The 18,796-nt window shown below is 50.8% G+C and overlaps 2 long non-coding RNA genes across 2 annotated transcripts; one reads left to right on the top strand and one right to left on the bottom strand.

Moving 5' to 3' along the window:
- Positions 1-5,955: 5,955 nt before the first annotated feature.
- Positions 5,956-8,706, top strand: LOC132343516 (uncharacterized). Its single transcript, XR_009492398.1, has 3 exons — positions 5,956-6,044; positions 7,726-7,965; positions 8,668-8,706. It is a non-coding gene; the product is annotated as an uncharacterized lncRNA (long non-coding RNA).
- Positions 6,038-16,022, bottom strand: LOC132343515 (uncharacterized). The gene is made up of 4 exons (XR_009492397.1): positions 15,359-16,022; positions 14,823-14,895; positions 7,977-8,040; positions 6,038-7,447 (listed from the first exon to the last, which is right to left on the bottom strand). It is a non-coding gene; the product is annotated as an uncharacterized lncRNA (long non-coding RNA).
- Positions 16,023-18,796: the final 2,774 nt, after the last annotated feature.

Below are 18,796 nucleotides of genomic sequence, written 5' to 3'. Positions count from 1 at the left end.
ACCCTGGACCGAATTAGCCTTCCAAATTACAGGCTGCATATCCTCCAAATTGGGGATTGGGTAGGAGAACAGAGGGCCAGCTCTCCTTCCTGCTTCCTGCTCAGAGGGCCCTCGGTTGGCCCATCCCTAAATAAAAGGACCACGTTAGGAAGGAATTCTGGGTGCACACACCCTCCCATCCCAGGGTGCAGGAAGCCCCAGTCTCAGACCTACATCAAGGCTCAGGGCAAGGCTGTGTCCTTCTGGGGTTTGACAACAAGCTGAGAACCAGAACATCTAGTTAAGGCCAGTTTGTTATTCTGAGGGCACTTGGGGGATCAGACATTCATTCATCAAACACTTTCTGGACACTTTCTTTATGCCAGGCCTTGTGCTGAGCTCTGAGACACTGAGTGGCAACGAAAGTGACAGACATGTGACCAGGAAGAACATGTCAGAATAAGCAGGCCTGTGGCAGGGGCTGTTCCCAAGTGGCCCTGGTAACGCTTGATGCGGTCAGGGAGAACTTCCTGGAGGAAGGGGTATATAAGCTGAGTCCCAAAGGATGCATATATCTTTAGCCAGGGGAAAAGAGTTCTGGGAGGAAAGAACATCAAGTGCAAAGGCCAGGAGCAGAGAGTGAGGGAGGGATGTGAAGAAGTGGGTGGAGGCACTGGTTTGTTCAGATCCAGGGGCCTTGTCAGTCATGCTCAGGGATTGGATTTCATCAGAAGTACAAGGGGAGAGGAGGCCTGTGATCCCAGGAGTAGAAGAGGATTGTGTGTGTGTGTGTGTGTATGTGTGTGTGTGTGTGTGTGTGTGTGTGTGTGTGTGCACACAAGCGGGCAGAAGCAGAGCTGGACCCACAGCCCCACCCTGGGGGCTCCAGTATAGGTATAAAGGGGTGTGGGGGCAGAGGAGGGGGTCCTGGGACCTCCCACATTGGCCTCCCCCCTCTTCCAGACAGCCCAGGGCCTTTGAAGAAGCAATCAGTTTTACCACAAGGAAAACATGGGAGCCTGATGGTATTTCTTTGTGTCCTGAAATTAAGGTGCCTTCCTGTGCTTTCACTAATTGGTTTGGAACTTTTCATGTTTTTGTTTTATGGATGTCGAGCATAAATGCTAATCCTTGTGTGGTGCTGAGAGCAGAGAATGGAAGGAAAACACCTCCTGAGCTCGCCCACGCCTGTGTCATAGAGGAGGCAAGTGAGGTTGGGGGAGGGGTTGCCAAGGCCACACAGCCACTGTGGTGGTCCCCTGGGAGCAGGAGGGGTGGCTTTTGGGGCTCTTTGGAGAGAGGATGCTTGGTGAGGGGTTCTTTCAGCAGGGTGGAGAGAGGACCTGGGGGCTCCTCCAGCTTCTGATCTTGCTTGCACACCTCCTGGAACAGAGAGCTCACTGCTTCTGGTCCACTTGTGCTGAACTGGCCCACTGTTACCTGGTGGGCAGTTCTCCCTGAGTGGGCTGTGCTGCTGCCTTCCAGTCCTGCCCAAAGTTCCCTGCATTTTGACCTCTACCCCACCCGGGACCTCTTGTCTCCACCTTGGCTATGAGAGGTGACGCTGGGGCCCCGGGTGGTCTTGGCAGGCAGGACCCTGGGCCTCTGCAGCCTGCCCAGGCTGGGCCTGATCTGGCCCCAGTGTGGTGCCTGCAGTCCTGAGCCTGATGCTGGGAGGGCTTCCGGGCTGGAGCTTCCCCGGCTGGCGGCCAGCATGGGAGCGTGAGGAAAGGCACGGAGCCCGCTTCCTGGATGTGCGACCTGCTGTCCAGCACGTCCTGCAGGGCCCGGCCCTGCTTGGCCGAGGACACGAGCCAGTGGGTAGAGTCAGGGCCTGGCGGGCAGTTCCACGGGCTGTGCTGGGCAGACGGGTGGGGCGCCAGGTTGGTGCATGCCCTCACTCAGGAGGCTTCTGTTTACCCGCTGCCATATATCTGACCCTATGATGGCTGCTGGGCCCTCAGAAATGAATTGGATACTGACCGGCTCCTGCCTCTGAGAGTGGTCTGGAGTGTCCAGTGGTCTGGACAAGCGGGAGGAGATGACAGAGAGCAATAAAAAAACCTGCCTCCCTGGCCATAGCGAGATTGGCTCCAAACTTCGGGTTTGTGAAATCCTACCTTACCGACTTCCAGCAGCAGAAAGGGATCTCTCAAAGTCACGTCTGGCCTCCTGCTCGTTCTGCTTGACCTGCCGTGCCTCCCCTTTGCTGGCCCCCAGACGGCCTGTGTACTCTGGTCCAGCCTCCCCGGGAACTCGGCTGCAGTGAGCACTCAGGGTTTAATGGCCTCTCTGGCCATCTGGCCTTTGCCCAGGTTGTTCTGTCTGGAAAACGTCCCCTTCCTTTTCACTTGCTGACGCCTACTCACTCTTCAGAGTTGGCTTCCCAGCTTCCTCTCTGGGTAGCTTTCCCAGCCTCCAGATCAAGGCCCCCTGGCGCCTGTCCCTGTAGCCCCCTACACTGCTCCTCAGAGCACTCATGGACCCTGTAATTAATCGTGGGCTAGTCCCACTGACGGCGGCCCCCAGGACCCAGAGTGGCCGGGTTTCTCATGGCCACCACTGGATCCCACGGTCTCACCCCACATGAGCCCAGAGCATGTGCTTAGTCAATGTATGTTGAATAATGAGTAAATGTAAAAACCACAGTGTTTCCATTAATAGAAATTTAAGTTCAGGCACAGACGTCAGCTAGTAAGATTGAAATACATTCTCATACCCACAAGCTGAGGATGTTGCAAAGATTACCCTGGACCCTAAAAGGTAACCACCCCCACGCCTCGTCCCCAAAGTCACTGGCAGCAGCCGGTTCAGGGCGGCTCTGACGTGAACAGCAACAGCAGTGACCCTGGCTGTGTGTTGGGAGCCACCTCAGCACCAAATAAGTGAAGAAATTTTTTCAATGAAACATTATGTTTGGATGCCAGAACCTAGAGTATCAAAGATGTGTGTGGAGCCAAGATTCATTCATCAACAGACATTTCTTCAGAGCCAGCTACGTGCCAAGGGTTGGCTGAACACTGCGGATCTGGCCGTGGACAGACAGCCTGCCTTTGCTTGTATCGGCGTCAGGCTGAAGCCAGAGGAAACGCGGGATCAATGGACCCACGTTCAGCCGTGGACCAAAGGGAAGGGAAGACATGTCCTCCATGTGTGCTGTCTGAGCCCATCTCTGTCAGCAAAGGGGCGCAACCTGACCCTGTCCTGCAGGGCCCTGGAGACTCTGGTCGTTCTGCTGGGGGCCTGGGCCAGTCACCCCCGCCCCTCCCCAGGACCAGTGTTCAGGCAGCTGTTCTAGCTGGGAGGTGCCACAGGACCCGGCAGACATGTCCCTGCTCATGTCTGCCCCCCTTCACGGCCTGTACGCGGGATCCAGCCCCCAGCCAGCATCTGCCAACGGTCACATTAGGGTCACATGCAGATCAAAGCTGCCCGTCTCTGCTGCCAGGTCACGGCTGGGGTGTCCCGCTGCTACGTGCGTGTCAGGTGGGGGGCATGCAGGGGCTGGGGGCCCTGGGAGAGGATGGTGAGTGCCTGTGAGATCAGGGCCTTGCCCACTCAAACTCACCAAAACCTGGCCTTTCTCATGCTTCAAACCAGAGTCCCCCCAGAAAGATAGCTGGCAGCGAGACAGCCACCTCCCTGGGGCCGGAGCCCCCAACCCAACTGGCAGGACTTGGGTCAGTGGCCTGGGATCTCTCTCTGGCCACCATGCCGACGTGCCGAGGCCCAGGTCCTCACCGATGGGGCCCTGCCGGAGCCGGGAGGGCTCTGAAGGACACAGACAGCTCTTCCTCTGGCAGGACAGTGGGGCCATTTATCAGGGAGATAAGCAGTAGCCAGAGGGCAGAGCTGGCGGAAGGAGCTGTCTGGAGTAGATAATCTAGGGTCACTCAGAGGGCAGAGGGTGCGGAAGGGCTCTGCCCCCACCCCTCCCTCTGCCACCCAGACCCTGCCCCTGTGCCTGCTGGGCAGGCAGGCATCTGGATATCTTACCTCATGGGAAAACCTGATGCCCTCCAGGGGCAAGGAGCTGGGCTTCGTTGGGCATGGGGTGAAATGGGCATTTCCTGTTCACGTTCTGTGCCATGGCAGGGCCCCTGTAATTCTGTCTTGCCCCTTCACAGCTGGGGAAATCAAGGCCTGGAGGAGTGGACTTTGGGCTGGTCTCGTCAAGGGGAGCAAGCACGGGGTGCTGAGCCTGCCTTCAGCTTCCTGCACAGGGTGGGAGCGGAAATCCATGGGGTGCTGGGTCACTGGGCACTCGCCATGTCCCAGATGCTGCCTGTATGGGCTCTGTCCTGTCCTCTACCTCGGGGGCCAGGCATTACCTTGTCCTCCTCTTCCAGAGGGAGGCAGTGCCCAGAGAGGAGAGGGCACTGGCCCAAAGGCAGAACCGCTAGGAAGTGGCCCAGGGAGGGTTGGAATGCAGGGTTCTCAGAACTGTGTCCAGAGCACTGTCTGCCCAGAGGGGCTTTGGGTGCCTGGCAGAGACCAGAACAAACCCACTGGGTGGAAGAAAGCTCTGGGTCCCTCTGGCCAGCTAAAAGCTGGTATCCCCAAACTGTCAGAAACCCCCAGGCTGCTCTGCGTACCCTACCTCGGCGCTTGTGTGTCTTAGTCACTCAGTCATGTGGAACTCTTTGCGACCCCATGGACTGCAGCCTGGCAGGCTCCTCTGTCCATGGGATTCTCCAGGCAAGAATACTGGAGTGGGTTGCCATTTTCTTCTCCAGGGGATCTTCCCGACCCAGGGATCGAACCTGGGTCTCCCACATTGCAGGTAGTGGCGCTCAGTGGGGCTCAATATACATTTCTGAACAAATTATTAAGTCTAAAACGAGCAAACTGATGAGCAGAAATAATGACATTTCCCCCCTGTGAGTCCCTGGAGGTGGTTAGGCCTTCTCTTGGGCCTGGGAACACTGGTGTCGGTGTCTCCCTACCAGGGACACCTCTGCACACTGCTTACTGGCTCTTCATGGTGATTCCATCCTAAAAGACAGTATCGCCTTTGGGAGTGTAGAGAAGAACCCAATTCTTGGACTGTAGAGGGAGGAGGGGGAGGATGAAGGAGTGAGGAGACCCCTCTCCTGGGCTGTTGCTGGGACCAGGGGCTGGTCTGGGAGATGAACCTTGGATCTCCTCTCTCTGCCCTAATGTCCAGGGCAGTAAATTTGACCCAGAACCAGCCAGAGGCTTTTCTGGAAAGTATTTGCAGATTACTTTCTGCGAATGAAAGGTAGCAGGGGGAGAGGGGGGCAACCTGGGAGCCTTGGAATTCATCTGGCAGGCCTAGGGGCCTGGCGGTGCTTTTGAGAGCCTATTTTGCCCATGACCAGCTTCGGGGGTTCTGGGTACTCTTTAGCAGGGAGAGGGGTCTGGATTGTGCAGAGAAGGGCTCCAGGGCCAGGGGGAGGAGCCAGTGGGCATGAACACTGGTGCAGAAAGGAGCCCCTGGGGGCTTTGTTGTGGAGGGACAGGCGGACAGACAGGCACAGCCGTGTCGGCCCCACCACCACAGCCCCCTGGGGGCCCCCACACCCAGAGGGGCCTGACCTGGGTTTGCTTGGGGCTGTTGGGACTCAGGTGTGGAAGGTTTTTACCCTCGGACACTGGGTCACCTCACATCAACCCAGGGGGAGATGCACACAGACCTCCAGTCCTCAGGAGATAGGCACCTGGCTGCCTCCCCCAGAAAAACCCCCATCCTAGGAAGTCCCCTCCTTGGTGGTTTGTGGCGGGGGGCGGGGGGTGGGGCGCACATTGCCAGCAGTGGGACCCCACACTGAGCTGGCCTAGCCCCTGGGGGGACAGAACAGGCACATGACAATTTTAGCAACCCAAAAAGAAACCCAAGAAACACGGCTCTTGCTGTGCCCCGGCCAACGCTGAGCTTGGCCTTATGGGCAGTCTCCCATGACCTTTTATTCTCCTGACCCCGTGAGGTGTGCACAGTGTTGTTCCTTGTTTTCCAGGTGAGGAGCCAAGGCCCAGAGCCACATCCATGATCCTAGTGGCAGACGTGCACGGCGCTCCCAGAGGGGCCTCAATGCACTCCCCAGGTATGTCCCTCTGCTCATGGGCGTCCTCCTAGCAAGAATCCTTAATGGGGAGGGGGGCACTGGGTGACCTGAAACACCCACAGTCGAGTCCATGTGCAGGACCCCAATGAGGTGGATGTGGAAGCTGGCATGGAAAGTGGATCAAGCCTGTGGTTGCGGGGAGGTTGTTGCTGCTGGTACAGATGGATCCCATTTGTGTAACACATGTGTCACAGATCTAAAACCTGGGGTGACGCGGGGGCAGATGAGGCACCCCAGTACACACATGCTGGGGGGCACCCACGCAGAGCCCAAGGACCACACCTCCCCTACCTTAGCATCGAGCACCCACACAGACCGGATCACGGCAATCTGCCAGGGCACTCTTGCCCTCTCTCTTTCTTTCTCTCTCCACCTGGGCCTCTCTGCTCACCTGGCTGGGGACAACGACTGGAGGTAGGCTGGGCCTGGGTCTTGGGCACAGAGTCCCACCTGGGGCTCCAGGCCTGGTCCAGACATAAGGCGGCCGGGAGTCTTGGCTTAGACCCTGCTCAGCATCCCGACACCTCCCTCTCTTCCTCTCTGCCTCTCTGCCTCTCTGTCACTTGCTTCACGTTCCTCTCACGTCTTTGGGGTTCTGAGGGGTCCTGCCCTCAGTGGCAGCAGACACATTGGCGACACGTGCCCTTCCTCCTGCCCCGGAGACCCACGCTGCCTCTGGGTATCTGTCTGAGGTCAGGCTGACCCATGGTGGTTACAGCCTCCCTCGAGCTGTACTCCCAGCCTGGTCCGGCTGCAGTTGAGCTGGATGGAATAAAGGAGCCACTGGCCTTCACGCCCCCGCCCATGCCTCCCTGCAGCAGCCCTGGGTTCAGGGGACTTGGGGGTGGATGAAGGCTTCCAAGACGGTGGCAGTGCCCAGAGTGGGTGTTGTGCCCGAGGACAGGGAGGGTGTGAGGATGGAGGGCTGAAATGAGGACGGGGTGAAGCGGGGACAGGGCTGAACACTCACAGGCAGGCCTCCCTGGGGGCAGGTCTGATCTTCCTCTATGCCCTGAGCCCAGTGCCTGCCTGGTGTTCCCTGTGGGCCCAGGACACCGAGGGGCAGGAAGCTAGATAGCTTCTGGTGCAGACTTCCTGTGGTCTTGGGCCAGGCTATTTCCCCATCTGTCATCTGGGGCAAGGTGATGGCAAGGGGAGGGGAAGATGCAGGCCTGGGCATGCCCAGCAGGTACCAGGAAGACAACTACCAACCACTGTAGGGTATCCACACGGGCCTTTCTCGTCCGTGTCTGTGGCGTGGAGTCACCCTGGTGCCTAGTACTCTTGCTGTCCACGTGAACACCCGCCCGAGGCCACACAGATGTGGGATGCTGGTGTCAGGATTTGAACCTGTCGCCTCTCTGAGGCCGCCTGCTGTCTGTCTGAGCAGAGCAAGAAGCTGCCAGACACTGGCCCAGGATTGGGGCCACCTGAGCCCTGCACTGGCCAGAGGAGGCACCACACATCCCCCCTGCATGTCCACCCGTCCACCCTGCTCTGAACTGTTGCATGCATCTCAGCTTGACAAGGCAGGACCTCACCCACCCCCACAGAGAGCCCACTGCGAACGCGCCAGGAGCCCAGCCATTGCCCTCTCTCAGCAGCTGTCCCCAGAGCCTGAGCCTAACCCACTGCCCGTCCTGCCCCTTGTTCTTCCCAGGTGGCGTTACCCCTCTGTCCCTCTCCTCTGACCGAAGCTGGGCACCTCACTTCCAGCCCTCGTCAGCTCTCCCTGATCCCCATTCTTCAGCGGGTCTAGACTTTGTTCCCATGCCCAGAATTCCACCTCCAGGCATACAGGGGGCTGGTGGGACTCCAGATGGTGGCCAGCCATGGGACCAAAGAGGACACCCCCCCAGTGACAGGAGCAGAAGGGCTGGAGGCAGGAAACCCCTTACCGGTAAGACTTACCTGCAAGTCTCTGCTTCGTGTCCCACAAGATGGGGGGTGTGGGGTGGAATCCCTTCCTGGGAGGCTGAAATGAGAGGACGTGTGTCTAGAACAGAGCCCGCACGAGGAGTTTCCTCTTCCTTCTCTGGGCTGGCCTGTGAGCTCCCGGGAGGCAAGTAAACCGCCCGGTGCAGCCCACGGAGCGGATGGATCCATGACCGAATCAACACGCTGTACTCGTTGCCCAGCAGCTTGTGTTTCTGGCTTTTGGACTCACACAGAGCACACAGGCCAGAAGTTCCACTTACCTCCTGTTGGAAGGTTTGCAGGCCTCAGGGCCTGGTGGCGGGGGAGGGACAAATGGCCCCTGAGGGCCTGTACAGCCCTGACCTTCCCAGGGCCTAGACAGGTGTATCCAGGCGTCCCCCCGCTAATGCTGTGTTGAGGCTGGGGACTCTGAGGGGGACCCTATTTGGGTCCCCGGTGGGCTGTGTTGTCCACGTGCCCGCTAGCCTGTTCTAGAGAGGGCCTCAGCCTCATGCCTTCCTAGAGACCCTTGGAGTTAGAGCCCATCCCCGCCCAGCCCCAGTCAGACTCCACGGGGAGGGCAGAGGCCTCTCACTGTTGCAGGAGAGGAAAGTGTCACGTCCCGGGACCCGCAGGAGTCCTTAGAACAGACCACCGCCAAGTGAGGGTCCTTGCTTCTTCGCAGGAGAGAATTCAGGATGGAGCCAGAGAAAAGCAGAGGTAAGTTTATTTAGCGCAATGCACTTACTCCATAGTCAGAATGCTGACCCTCGGAAAGTGAGAGCAGCCCTGGGGGATGGGGGTCGTGGATGTTTATGGGCCAAGTAATTTCATGTATTAACAAGTGGGAGGAATATTCTTGTTGTTTCGGAGAAGGGGGGATTTTTCCAGGAATTGGGCCACTGCCCGCTTTTTGGCCTTTTACAACCATCTGGGAACTATCATGGCATAAGGGGGAGTGATTTTGAGTATTACCATGAAAGTATAATGAGCTGAAGGCCAATGACCAGGCCATTCTGGAAGACTGATTTCAGCCGGTTCCATTTGATCTTAATCGCATCCCAACCAACAGCTGCGCCCCTTCAATATCTCGTGGTTGTGTGCTGCCCTTTCCCTCCTGTCATTCCCCATCAGAGATTTTCTCCTATATTCTTTTTTTTTTTTTCAATTTCAAATTTGTTTTCATTGAAGGATAATTGCTTTGCAGAATTTATTTGGTTTCTGCCAAACATCAACATGAACCAACCATAGGTATACGTAAGTCCCCTCCGTTTTGAACCTCCCTCCCTCCTGTGTTCTTAATATTTACTTATTTGTTTGGCTGCGCCAGATTTTAGTTGTGGCATGTGGGATCTAGTTCCCTGACCAGGGATTGAACCCGGGCCCCCTGCCTTGGAAGCAGGGAGTCTTAGCCACTGGACCACCAAGGAAGTCTCTTACTCCCATATTCTTACGGGAAGTAGAAGGACAATAATCTGTTTTCTGTAGCTATTTCAGGGTTGAGTAGGGGCATTGACCCTGTCTGTCAGGTAGTAAAAGTTTCTGGATGTCTGGTATAGGGGTCCCAAGGGCAGGGTAGCTTCTTATTTTAAGTCAGAGGGTGGTATGAGCTGGAATCCTCTGCTAACCATCATTTTGATGTGGAACTGCTGTAACCTGGAAGACATGAACTTTCCCAGGAGGTTAAAGAGGCAGGGTCCAAAGAGGAGGAGGAGGAGGAGTATGATCTTTACTTGGGGTCCACATAAGGAACCAAGTAAGCCTAGGGAGGGTGCTCTTGATGGTGGACCAGATGGCATTACGGTCTACTCCCTGGTTGTAGCGGTGGAACCATGATACTTGTTATAAGTCCTTTAAAAAAATGTTTATTTGGCTGCACTGGGTCTTAGTTGTGGTACACAGGATCTTAGTTGTGACATGTGGGATCTAGTTCCCTGACCAGGGATGAAACCCAGGCCCCCTGCATTGGGAGCTTGAAGTCTTAGCCACTGGACCACCAGGGAAGTCTCTCATAAATCTTTGTGATGTCCACCTCAGTCTGGCCTGAATTGTTGATATAGGTGCAGTAGGTTTCGTTTATGACCACACAGACGCCACCCTGCTTGGCCAGCAAGTGATCCAAGGCTAATCTATTGTCCACAACAACGTTGGCCAGTGAGTTGAAAGAAGTTGAAAGTCTACTTAGGGCATTGCCAGTGGTCTGGGCTGGGTTGCCTAAAGTGCAGGTTAGGATTTCTAGGGTTACCTCATGGTAGGCGCAGCCTCTCAAGCAGCTGCTAATCCACCTGCCAGTCCTGCCCCTGCCAGTATTAATTCAATAACCCTCCTGGGATGATATTAAATATTTTTCTGTATTGTGACTGTGAATAGAACCAAATGTCCTAATGTACAAGCTCCCCTGTGCACACGTTTTATAAGGATAAGCATATATAGGGGCGGGATTACCCTGGAGTACCTTGTCTTTGGGCGCTTACTCTGGGGAGTGCTGCTCTCCAGACATATCCTGAAGGTGCAATCAGAGATCTGAGAATAGGGACTTCCCTGGTAGTCGATGGTTAAGACGCTGCACTTAGAGCAGGAGGCGTGGATTTGATCCCTGATCGGGGAACTAAGATTCCACACACTTGCATGCTCGGTTGTGTCACATGCCGCATGCCAAGAAAAAAAAAATGGGGATAGAAGAATTTAGCCAGGAAGCAGCCATCTAGATCCATGGAAGGGAAAAGTTATGAACGCAGTGCAGAGACAAGGGCCCATTCGTATACTCCAGATAGTTACATCTGGGAGTATTCCATGCCCTTGGCTTAGATGAGATGATGTAGTGAGAAGGTTTTAACCCACGGCTTCCATAGAGCCTGACACTTTCCAGCCCCAGGCTTAGTCCGTTCCATCCCTATCTTGTATACACCTGGGGTCAGGGCTTCATTCTAAACACAGAGAGTGGAGGCATTTGTGGGAATGCAGTTTGGGTCTGGCTTCCTAAACGCTGTGCTTATGTTACCATCTGGTGCCCAGGGATTGTTCTGAAGAGGCTCTCCATAGCCGAGAGAACCAGTAGCAGTGTAGTGGTGCTGGAAGCATGCCTGCCTTTTGTGTGTGTGTGATATAGATATTTTGTTGAAGTATAGTTGACGTACCATGTTTCAGGTGCACAGCAAGGTGATTCAATTATGCAAATACACATATATTTGAAATTCTTTTTCATCATAGATTATTACAAGATGTTGACTGTAGTTCCCTGTGAAAGTGAAAATGAAGTTGCTCAGTCGTGTCCAACTCTTTGCGACCCCATGGACACGTAGGGGTCCATGTAGTTCCCTATGCTATACAGTAAATCTTTGTTGCTTGTTGCAATCTTTATTAATTATAAATCTAGCCTTCTATGCATACTAAGTCAAACAAGTGGAATCAAAATATCATAATTTTTTTAGTTAGGCAAAAATTGATAAGTTTTCTGAAATATATGTATTATACATATTTATATATACAAAAGCTTTTCTACTACACTTGATAAAGGCTTGAGAAAGAATGTAAAAAAAAAGAGATGGAGAAATTGGGAAACATAAACTAAATGAAATGGAAGCACTGAATATGAAATAGAAAATTGAAACAAGCTAGATAAAAGTAAGAGATCATCACATAGTCCAGTTGTTTTTAAACATGACTGCTCATTAGAAACACTTCCGGAGCTCTGGAGGAAAAAAGCGATACCTAGGCATTTTATTTTTTAAAAAAATTTCAAGATAATTCTGATATGCATCTGGATTTTAATATCGGTGATTACAGGTTTTTCTGTTAGATCCCAGTTTTGGTGATATAGAGTTCTGTTATTTTTCTGTCCACCAATCATGATACAATGGTATTAAGTGAGTAATAGTTGCACGGTCACAATAGAAGGTATTTATCAGTTTTCACAATCAATAGCCAGACAAAAAATAAAAGATAATTGCAAGCCATAATGAAATTTTATAACAATATAAAATAATTACATGCAATTTGGGGGGGGGTCAAGCAGAATGATGTGGTAAGTGGAAGTGCATCCATGCACATGTTTTCATTCATCCAGCCAGTCTCTGTCTTTTGGTTGGTGCATTTAATCTATTTACATTTAAGGTAATTATCAATACGTATGATCCTATTACTATTTTCTTAGTTGTTTGGGGTTTATTTTCTGTAAGTCTTTTCCTTCCCTTGTATTTCCTGCCTAGAGAAGTTCCTTTAGCATTTTTGTTGTAAAGGTGGTTTGATGGTGCTGAATTCTCTTAACTTTTGCTTGTCTGGAAAGCTTTTGATTTCTCCATCAAATCTGAAAGAGCATCTTTCTGGGTAGAGTATTCTTGGTTGTAGGTTCTTCCCTTTCATCACTTTAAATATATCAAGCCATTCCCTTCTGGCTTGTAGAGTTTCTGTTGAGAAATCAGCTGATAGCCTGATGGGAGTTCCTTTGTATGTTGTCATTTTTCCCTTGTTGCTTTTAATATTTTATCTCTGTTTTTAATTTTTGTCAGTTTGAGTACTTTGTGTCTCAGTGTGTTCCTCCTTGGGTTTATCCTTCCTGGGACTCTGTGCTTCCTGGACTTGCTTGATTATTTTCTTTCCCATGTTAGGGAATTATTCAGATAGTCAAAGTGAAGTCGCTCAGTCGTGTCCGACTCTTTGTGACCCCGTGGACTGTAGCCCACCAGGCTCCTCCGTCCATGGGGTTTTCCAGGCAAGAATACTGGAGTGGGTTGCTATTTCCTTCTCCAGGGGATCTTCTCGACCCAAGGATCGAACCCAGGTTTCCCACATTGCAGGCAGACGCTTTAACCTCTGAGCCACCAGGGAAGCCCAGAGATAATTCAGATATTATCTCTTCAAATATTTTCTCAGGTCCTTTCTCTCTCTCTTCTCCTTCTGGGACCCCTATAATGCAAATGTTAGTGTGTTTAATGTTGTCTCATAGGTCTCTTAGGCTGTCTTCATTTCTTTTCATTCTTTTTTCTATTTTCTGTTCTGTGGCAGTGATTCCCAACATTCTGTCCTCCAGGTCGTTTATCCATTCTTCTGCTTCAGTTAGTTTGCTGTTGATTCCTTCTAGTGTATTATTTATCTCTGTTTGTTTGTTCTTTAGTCCTTGTAGGTCTTTGGTAAACCTTTGTTGCATCTTCTCAATCTTTGTCTCCATTCTTTTCCTGAGATCCTGGATCATCTTCACTGTCACTATTCTGAATTCTTTTTCTAGAATGTTGCCTATCTCCACTTCATTTAGTTGTTTTTCTTGAATTTTGTCTTGTCCCTTCATCTGGGACATACCTTTCTGCTTTTTCATCATGGTTAACTTTCTGTAATACGGATTTTGTTTTAGCTGCTATGAGACTGTGCTTCTTCTTGCATCTTCTGTTTGCCCTCTGATGAATAAGGCTAATAGGCTTGTGTAAGCTTCTTGATGGGAGGGACTGGTGATGGGAAAAACTGGGTCTTGCTCTGGTGAGCAGGGCCTTGCTCAGTAAAGCTTTAATCCATTTATCTGCTGATGGGTGGGGTTGCATTCCCTCCCTGGTCATTGTTTGCCCTGAGGCAACCCAGCCCTGGGGTCTGTGGCTCTATGGTAGGGTTAATGGTGAACTCAAGAGGGTTTATGCCAAGGGGGACCTTCCAGTGCCCCCCATACCCTGTGGTGAGCCCCTGCCGACCCAGAGGAGGCCCTCAGACACTGGCAGGTAGTTTTGGTTCAGTCTTCTGTGGGGTCACTGCTCCTCTCCTGTGGTCTTGGTGTGTGCAAAATTTTGTTTGTGCCCTCCAAGACTGGAGTCTGTTTCCCCCAGTCCTCTGGAAGTCCTATAATCAAATCCTGCTGATCCTCAAGGGCAGATTACCTGGGGATTCCCAGTCCCTTTGTCAGATCCCCAGGCTAGGACGCCTGATGTGGGGTTCAGAACCTTCACAACAGTGTGAGAGCTTCTTTGGTATTATTGTTTTCCAATCAGCGGGTCACCTACCTGGTGAATATGGCATTTAATTTTATCGTGATTGCATCCCTCCTACCATCTTGCGGTGGCTGCTTTGTCTTTGAATGTGGGGTATCTTTTTTTGGTGGGTTCCAGTGTCTTCCTGTCAATTGCAACAGCTAGTTGCAATTTTGGTCCTCTCACAGGAGATGAGCGCATGTCCTTCTATTCCACCAGCTTGAATTGGAAGATGACTACTTTTCTGGGTAACAAAAGTAGCCATGATTGGGACTTCCCTGGAGGTCCAGTGGTTAAGACTGTGTGCTTCCAATGCAAGGGGCATGGGTTCGATCCCTGGTCAGGAAACTAAGATTCCTACATATGGTGCCACCAAAAAAAAAAAAAAAGTAGCCATGATTAACAGAAAAGTTATGTCACTTTTTTAAAAAGAGTTAAACACGAACAAGGTATTGGGCCTGATAGAGATATTGTCTGTTACAGTTGTATTGGTTGGGGTTGGTGAGGAGATGGTTTCCATGTGTTGGAAACTCATGGGACTGGTAAAACTCCTATTGTATGTACCTGTTTGTACCTGTAATGACGGTTGTAAGCCAGGGTTTTTACGGTAGGCCCAACAATTAACTACGTTTTCTCCCCTGGCAACTATTTTATATTTGTTTATTAAAGCATGATTTTCTCATTCCTCTTGAGCCATGACCATCATCAGAAGTCCTACCAGGAATATGATGCCTTTGGCATCATATTACTCTATTTTCGTATTTCAGACCTAGCAGAGGTAAAGATGTTTACTGGGGGAGTGGCTCCTGAAAAGTGGCAGAATAAGAGCACGATAGTCAAGAAACACAAGGATGACTAGGCCAACCCACCACAGCCACAAGCAGTCACTTACCTGTTCTCTTGAACAGGTGTCTGAAGTCTTCCATGGACTCGCAGGAGTAGGTCTCTTCTGGTTCCTGTTGGGACTTATAAGATACAGGTTTTGTTCTAGATATGAACCCAAGTAGTACTTCCCCATAGGTTGACAGCAGATGGGGTACTTCGGAACGCTTGATATGGTCCCTTCCGTTTTGTTGTATCTGGTCCTCAGGGACCCTTCCTTCCAGGTTTTTAGTAGGACAGAGTGCCCTGAGTGGATGGAGACTTCAACCTTTCCCTTTTTTTTTTTTTTACTTTAAAGAATTTTTTTTTTAATTTATTTATTTTTAATCGAGGGATAATTGCTTTACAATATTGTGTTAATTTCTGTCATATATCAACATGAACCAGCAATGGATATACTACGTCCCCTCCCTCCTGAACCTCCCTTTCACCTCCCACCTCTTCCTACCCCTCTAGGTTGTTACAGAGTCCCAGTTTGAGTTCCCTGAGTCATACAGAAAATTCCCATTGGCCATCTATTTTATATGTAGTAGTGTATATGCTGACCTTTCTCTGTGGGGTGGGCAGCACTTTGTTTCCATATTCTTGGAGGGCGCTTTGAACTTGGCTCAAGATTAATTTGTGGCTTTCCTCATCAAATGAGATCTGAACTCACAAAGGCCTTCCCATAGGTCATTTCAAATGGGCTAAATTTTAAAATTCCCTTTAGGGCCATCCTCGTCCATAGAAAGGCTACAGGCAAAAGGGAGACTCAGATTTCTGAAGTGTCTTGGCATAGCTTAGCAAGTGTCTCCTTTTTTTTTCTTGGACGCCTTCTTTTTAGAACATGATTTGCTTTTTCTGCCTTGCCTAAGGATTGGGGCCTCCAGGAAGAGTGGAGGTGGTCGTGAATACCTAGAGCTGAGGAAGCCTGTTGGGTCACCTTGGCAGTGAAAGAAGGTCTGGTATCATTCTGTAAGCTTTGTGATCTCACAGCTCTCTCTGTAAGCAGAAACTCGGATCCATCTATTCCCTTTTCAGTCCTAATGGGGAAAGCTTCTGTCCACCCTCTGAAGGTGTTCTATGAATGCCGATAGGTGTCTCCATCCCCTGCATGGGAGCATGTCCATGTGCCAGGCTTCCCCTGCATAGGCTCCCCGATGTTGTATGGGCTGAGTGACGGGAGAAAGTACGCAGTAGCTTCTTGGGGCATGGCGGCCGCAAAGCTCGCAAGACCTGGTGACATTTTTAACAGTTTGGGACAGTCCCTTGCCCAGGAACACCTAAGTAACCAGTTTGGATAGGGAGTCTCACCCTAAATGGGAGGACTCGTGGAAGTGCTTAATTATTTTCCATTCCTTGATGCAGGAATGAGAAGCTTTTCTCTTTTGTCAGCCACCCTGAGGGCTCTCTTTTCAGCCCCTTATGTTTAGTCAGCCCACTAGAGTTCTTCCGCTGTACAGGGTGGCGCTGTCAGGAAGGAGGTGCTGTCAGGCCTGAGAACGGCAGCTGTGCCCGAGTGCAGCCTTGGTGGCCTTGCTGGCCAGGGTGTCTCTCCTTGTTAGGAGGTGTGGCCCCTTTGGTGACCCTGCAAGCTCCTTTGAAAGCTGGAATGCTTCTAGGAGTTCTACAATTTCTGCTGGTGTTTTATAGGGACTCCTTTGTTAGGAATCTTCTTTCTTCCCACATGACAGCGTGCACATGTAGCAGTAGGAATCCTTACTTGGAATCAGTGCGTGTGTGTGTATATTATATATATATATACACATATATATTTTGTTTTGTTTGTTTATTTTTGGCTGTCCTGGGTCTTCACTGCCACGAGGGCCTTATTCGAGTTGTGGAGGTTGGGGGCTGCTGTCTAGGTGGCGCACGGGCTTCTCATGCGGTAGACTGTGTTGCAGAGCACAGGCTCTAGGGTGCACAGGCTCGGTAGTTGTGGCTCACGGGCTTAGTTGCTCTGCGGCATGTGGGATCTTCCCTTATCATGGATTGAAACCGTGTCTCCTGCATTGGCAGGCAGATTCTTTACCACTGAGCCACCAGGGAAGCCTCCTCAGCGTTTATATTGACTCTATTTAAATTATTATCCTTTTAAAAAAACTTGTTTTTGGCTGTGCTGGGTCTTCGCGGCTACTCCGGCTTTTGTCCAGTTGTGGTGTACGGCCTCTCACTGCCGTGGCTTCTCTGGCTGAGGGGGTATGCGGGCTCAGACGTTGTGGCTCCCGAGCTGTAGAGCACAGGCTCAATATGTGGTACACGGGCAGAATTGGACTTCCATGGTGGTCTAGTGGTTAAGAGTTTGCCTGCCAATGCAGGAGACGTGGGTTCGATCCCTGGCTCAGGAAGATCCGTCAGAGGAGGAAATGGCAACCCACTCCAGTATTTTCACCTGGAAAATCCCATGGACGGAGGAGCCTGGTGAGCTACAGCCCATAGGGCCACAAAGAGTTGGACATGCCTGAGCACAGTGCACACTCAGGCTTAGTTGCTCCGAGGCATGTGGGATCTTCCAGGATCGCGGAACACACCTGTGTCTCCCGCACTGGCAGGTTGATTGAGCCACTGAGCCACCAGGGAAGCCTGTGTATTGACTGTTTGTTTTTTTTAATTTGTTTTCATTTATTATGGCTTCCCATATATTGACTTAAAAGTATTTGTTTTATCTTTGGCTGTGTTGGATCCTGGTGTGCACAGGCTTTCTCTGGCTGTGGCAGGGGGGTGCTACTCTCACTGCAGTGGCGCCTCTTGTCATGGAGCCTGGGCTCTAGAGCGTGCAGGCTTCAGTAGTTGTGGCTCACGGCTTAGTTGCCCTGTGGTGTGTGGGATCTTCCTGGGCCAGAGATGGAAGCTGTGTCCCTTGCATTGGCAGGTGGATCCTTAACCACTGGACCACCAGAGAAATCCTCTATTGATTCTTTTCTTTTATTAGAAAAATTAATTATTTGGTTGCACTGAGTCTTTGTTGCTGCATGCGGGCTTTCTCTAGTTTTGGTGAGCAGAGGCTACTCTCTGTTGCCGTGCATGGGCTTTTCACTGTGGTGTCTTCTTTTACTGTGGAGCACAGACTCTAGCTGCATGGGCTTCAGGAGTTGCAGTCCATGGTCTTAGTTGCTCTGCGGCATGTGGGATCTTCCCAGACCGGGGATGGAGTCCATATCCCCTGCATTGGCACGTAGATTCCTATCCACCGTACCACCAGGGAAATCCTCCTATATTGATTCTTAATCCTTTTCCTAGCTGGAGTGCTCTGGTCCAAGGGGATCAGCTTGGCCTTTTGGGTGCAAGTGTAAGAGGGTAGAACTCCAGGCTCACAGTTGTTCACAGACTGACTATGGACATAGCCAGATGGCCTTACCCCTTTGTGTATAAAGCTGCGTCTATCAGTAAACCATTTTTTTTTAAAGTAACTAATTCATAAAATTATTATTACTTAATTTTGATTTTATACTGGAGCATAGTTGATTTTCAACATTGTGTTAGTTTCAGGTATACAGAGTAGTGATTCAGTTATATGTATATACTTTTTCAAAGTCTTTTTCCATTTAGGTTATTACAGACTGTTGAGTAGAGTTCTCAGTGCTATACAGGAGGTCCTTGTTGGTTATCTTTTATTTTGTAATTTTAAATATAGCAGTGTGTATATGTCAATCCCAAATCCCAATTTATCCCTCCCCTGGGCCTTTCCCCTTTGGTAATCATAAGTTTATTTTCTCAATCTGTGAGTCTGTTTCTGTTTTATAAATCAGTTCACTTGTATCATTTCTTTTTAAAAGATTCTGCATTAAGTGATGTCATATGCTATTTATCTTTATCTGTCTGACTGACTTCACTTAGTATGATAATCTCCAGGTCCATCCATGTAGCTTCAAATGGCATTATTTCCTTCAGGCTGAGTCATATTGCATTGTGTGTATATCTCTTTATCTATCTCATATCTTTATCCATTCATCTATCCATGGGCATTTAGGTTGCTTCCATGTCCTGGCTGTTGTAAACAGCACT

Source organism: Bos taurus, chromosome 22, assembly GCF_002263795.3.
Source record: "Bos taurus isolate L1 Dominette 01449 registration number 42190680 breed Hereford chromosome 22, ARS-UCD2.0, whole genome shotgun sequence".
Taxonomy (NCBI): domain Eukaryota; kingdom Metazoa; phylum Chordata; class Mammalia; order Artiodactyla; family Bovidae; genus Bos; species Bos taurus.
The sequence above is the reverse complement of the archived record's forward strand: the minus strand, read 5'-3'. Positions and strand labels throughout refer to the sequence as shown.